General features: G+C 53.1%; 1 non-coding gene across 1 annotated transcript in view; it reads right to left on the bottom strand.

Annotated features, from left to right (window-relative positions):
• The window catches only part of LOC126111646 (small subunit ribosomal RNA), a 1,909-nt gene extending 375 nt beyond the window's left edge, over positions 1 to 1,534 (bottom strand). Inside the window, exon 1 of the ribosomal RNA XR_007524173.1 lies at positions 1 to 1,534. This exon is cut by the window's left edge and continues 375 nt beyond it. This is a non-coding gene — a ribosomal RNA (small subunit ribosomal RNA).
• Between the last annotated feature and the right edge of the window lie 3,466 nt (positions 1,535 to 5,000).

The following is a 5,000-nucleotide window of genomic DNA, read 5'->3' as shown; positions in this document are numbered from 1 at the left end:
TGTTATTGCTCAATCTCGTGCGGCTAGAAGCCGCCTGTCCCTCTAAGAAGAAAAGTAATCGCTGACAGCACGAAGGATGTCACGCGACTAGTTAGCAGGCTAGAGTCTCGTTCGTTATCGGAATTAACCAGACAAATCGCTCCACCAACTAAGAACGGCCATGCACCACCACCCACCGAATCAAGAAAGAGCTATCAATCTGTCAATCCTTCCGGTGTCCGGGCCTGGTGAGGTTTCCCGTGTTGAGTCAAATTAAGCCGCAGGCTCCACTCCTGGTGGTGCCCTTCCGTCAATTCCTTTAAGTTTCAGCTTTGCAACCATACTTCCCCCGGAACCCAAAAGCTTTGGTTTCCCGGAGGCTGCCCGCCGAGTCATCGGAGGAACTGCGGCGGATCGCTGGCTGGCATCGTTTATGGTTAGAACTAGGGCGGTATCTGATCGCCTTCGAACCTCTAACTTTCGTTCTTGATTAATGAAAACATACTTGGCAAATGCTTTCGCTTCTGTTCGTCTTGCGACGATCCAAGAATTTCACCTCTAACGTCGCAATACGAATGCCCCCGCCTGTCCCTATTAATCATTACCTCGGGTTCCGAAAACCAACAAAATAGAACCGAGGTCCTATTCCATTATTCCATGCACACAGTATTCAGGCGGGCTTGCCTGCTTTAAGCACTCTAATTTGTTCAAAGTAAACGTGCCGGCCCACCCAGACACTCAATAAAGAGCACCTTGGTAGGATTTCAACGGGGTCCGCCTCGGGACGCACGAACACGCACGAGGCGGTCGCACGCCTTCGGCTCGCCCCACCGGCAGGACGTCCCACGATACATGCCAGTTAAACACCGACGGGCGGTGAACCAACAGCGTGGGACACAAATCCAACTACGAGCTTTTTAACCGCAACAACTTTAATATACGCTATTGGAGCTGGAATTACCGCGGCTGCTGGCACCAGACTTGCCCTCCAATAGATACTCGTTAAAGGATTTAAAGTGTACTCATTCCGATTACGGGGCCTCGGATGAGTCCCGTATCGTTATTTTTCGTCACTACCTCCCCGTGCCGGGAGTGGGTAATTTGCGCGCCTGCTGCCTTCCTTGGATGTGGTAGCCGTTTCTCAGGCTCCCTCTCCGGAATCGAACCCTGATTCCCCGTTACCCGTTACAACCATGGTAGGCGCAGAACCTACCATCGACAGTTGATAAGGCAGACATTTGAAAGATGCGTCGCCGGTACGAGGACCGTGCGATCAGCCCAAAGTTATTCAGAGTCACCAAGGCAAACGGACCGGACGAGCCGACCGATTGGTTTTGATCTAATAAAAGCGTCCCTTCCATCTCTGGTCGGGACTCTGTTTGCATGTATTAGCTCTAGAATTACCACAGTTATCCAAGTAACGTGGGTACGATCTAAGGAACCATAACTGATTTAATGAGCCATTCGCGGTTTCACCTTAATGCGGCTTGTACTGAGACATGCATGGCTTAATCTTTGAGACAAGCATATGACTACTGGCAGGATCAACCAGGGAGCTGCGTCAACTAGAGCTGAGCAGCCGGCCGCCCGGGAGTGTGTCCCGGGGGCCCGCGCGAACACGCAAGCGTCCGCTCAATTATTCTGCAAACAGGAGGAGGCTGGGCTCCCCTGCACAATACACCTCGAAACCCTCTCAGGTCCCGGCGGCGCGCAGCGCCGTCCTAAGTACTTGGTCGGGTTCGAGAGAGGCGCAATCGCCCGGAGTTAGGCGAGTAGACGCTTTAGGTGCGACCACCCGTGCTCCCAACTGAGCTTGCCGCTGCCGACAGAGGCCCGGGAGCGTGCTGTCGTGGCATTGCCGGCGGGAGACAACACGCGCCACCTACGGTGACCGGCAGCTCCAACGCCAGCGCCACAGAAGGGCAAAGGCCCCACGTGGGTGCCGAAGCGAACTCTCCCAGCACAGCGCACGTGCCAACACGTCCGCACAACTGCGATACAAACCACCAGCGAGAACCGCTGGGGCGACCGAGCAGCAGACGGCGTCGCGGCGCCGAGTGCCGGGCGGCGGCGCATCCTCAACGCACACAGTCCTCAATCGGACCAGCACACTGCAGATGTCCACCGCGCTTCGCACCGGGTCCGCGAGGACCCACTTTGGCTGCACGGCGCCGCGCGCAGGGTGCCCCGGCGCGCAGCTGCGCCGCCTGCCGCGTCCGTCGGCCGGCGCGCCTGCCACTGGGCGCCCCCACCAGCCGGCTGTAGCGCGTGCGCCCACGCACCGCGCGGCCAGCACGCCGGGCGGCCCCCCCTCACCGGCCGGGGACAGTCCCACCCACCCACAGCCGCGTATCGCTTCACACCCAGATTCACATTCACGTTCGTTGGTATGGTGGGGACCGCTTCGTAGCTGTACCGATCGTTGCCCTCACAGATGTACCTCCAGCAAGATCAACCGCACCACAACGGGTTACCAGTTGTTCATTTGCGTAACGTCACCAGTAAACGTACACGTCCATCCCCGTTTGCAAAGTCAACTATTATTGCATGCCTGCCTGTCAGGTGTCAAGACACACTACATTCGCTCACATCCACGCAACAAAATGTGCCCGACTAGAGGGCACGTGGAAGGTGCCCCCGTACATATGCGATCTCCATTGCGCGACCAACTGTCAACCGGCCTCTGTAGCATGTCGCAGATGTGGAACGCGGGGCACCGTGCTATCACATTGTGTGAGAAGAGACTACTACGTCTGCATACACGCGCCACTACATGAACAGACGGCTCATGCTGATCGCCATCCACTGCGTCCATTACTCCCACACGTCTCTATGGCGTACCACACTGCAATGCAGCTGTTATGGGGAGATGACACATAGCTGTGTACACAACATTCTGAGCCGGTTGCGGTTGGACAACAATACATTAATGTAACGTGTCATATGCCAATTACAGAGCAGGGTAAGGCACAACGTGGGTTAGGTTAAGGCACAACGTGGGTTAGGTTAAGGCACAACGTGGGTTAGGTTAAGGCACAACGTGGGTTAGGTTAAGGCACAACGTGGGTTAGGTTAAGCCACAACGTGGGTTAGGTTAAGCCACAACGTGGGTTAGGTTAAGGCACAACGTGGGTTAGGTTAAGGCACAACGTGGGTTAGGTTAAGGCACAACGTGGGTTAGGTTAAGGCACAACGTGGGTTAGGTTAAGGCACAACGTGGGTTAGGTTAAGCCACAACGTGGGTTAGGTTAAGCCACAACGTGGGTTAGGTTAAGCCACAACGTGGGTTAGGTTAAGCCACAACGTGGGTTAGGTTAAGCCACAACGTGGGTTAGGTTAAGCCACAACGTGGGTTAGGTTAAGCCACAACGTGGGTTAGGTTAAGCCACAACGTGGGTTAGGTTAAGCCACAACGTGGGTTAGGTTAAGCCACAACGTGGGTTAGGTTAAGCCACAACGTGGGTTAGGTTAAGCCACAACGTGGGTTAGGTTAAGCCACAACGTGGGTTAGGTTAAGCCACAACGTGGGTTAGGTTAAGCCACAACGTGGGTTAGGTTAAGCCACAACGTGGGTTAGGTTAAGCCACAACGTGGGTTAGGTTAAGCCACAACGTGGGTTAGGTCAAGCCACAACGTGGGTTAGGTTAAGCCACAACGTGGGTTAGGTTAAGCCACAACGTGGGTTAGGTTAAGGCACAACGTGGGTTAGGTTAAGGCACAACGTGGGTTAGGTTAAGGCACAACGTGGGTTAGGTTAAGGCACAACATGGGGGTAGATTGCGGTACAAATTGCGTTACATTGCGGTGCAAATTGCGTTACATTGTGGTGCAAATTGCGTTACATTGCGGTGCAAATTGCGTTACATTGCGGTGCAAATTGCGTTACATTGCGGTGCAAATTGAGTTACATTGCGGTGCAAATTGAGTTACATTGCGGTGCAAATTGAGTTACATTGCGGTGCAAATTGAGTTACATTGCGGTGCAAATTGAGTTACATTGCGGTGCAAATTGAGTTACATTGCGGTGCAAATTGAGTTACATTGCGGTGCAAATTGAGTTACATTGCGGTGCAAATTGAGGTAGGTTAAGGTGCAACACAGGTTAGGTTAAGGTGACATAGGTTAGGTTAAGGTGACATAGGTTAGGTTAAGGTGACATAGGTTAGGTTAAGGTGACATAGGTTAGGTTAAGGTGACATAGGTTAGGTTAAGGTGACATAGGTTAGGTTAAGGTGACATAGGTTAGGTTAAGGTGACATAGGTTAGGTTAAGGTGACATAGGTTAGGTTAAGGTGACATAGGTTAGGTTAAGGTGACATAGGTTAGGTTAAGGTACAAACTGGGTTGTGTTATGGTACACATTGCGTTGTAGTACAGTACACGTTAGGTTTGGGTACGGTACACAATGTGGTATGGGATGGCGTGTTGTGGGGGGGGGGGGGGGGGTGAGGTTCGTTGATATCGACCGTAGGACGTGGATGCCCGAGGCAGCGTCAGTGTGTCAAAGGAGTTATGTCACGTCGGGATGCGCTTTCCGCCAGTGAGAGGGGGGGGCGAGCCGTGTCTGTGGTTGCGGCAGACCTGTGTGTTTCATTCCTGCCAGTGTGTTTGTGCTGTAAGACGAGGCAGTGTGGTGATGTTGGGTGCACCCCTGTGTAGGACATGTGTGGGTGTTGGTGGCTTATCTGAGCAATTGTGGTTGTCGGACGAGTGGGATATTCTGTTTTATGATTGGACCTCCTGGCCTGGTTATCATAGTCTGGTTGGTGTACTGTGGCGGATAGGATGCACCGGACGTTGGTCCATGCCGGTGCTTAATTATTGTATCTGTGTTTGTTACAGGCAGAGAGTAGTGTGTGATAGAGTGTGTGGGTGATAGAGTGTGCGGGTGACGTGTGGTTCGTTTTGTTTGCACAGACGTTCAGCATGTATAGGGGCATTTGCGTATTTGATCTATCTATGTGGGCCTGCATAGTTTACTGAGCAGTGCTGCGAGGTGACTGAACTACGAGCGACGTACT

Source organism: Schistocerca cancellata, unplaced genomic scaffold (assembly GCF_023864275.1).
Source record: "Schistocerca cancellata isolate TAMUIC-IGC-003103 unplaced genomic scaffold, iqSchCanc2.1 HiC_scaffold_79, whole genome shotgun sequence".
In the NCBI taxonomy this organism is placed as follows: domain Eukaryota; kingdom Metazoa; phylum Arthropoda; class Insecta; order Orthoptera; family Acrididae; genus Schistocerca; species Schistocerca cancellata.
Note: the sequence above shows the minus strand (reverse complement) of the source record. Positions and strands in the feature narration are given on the sequence as shown.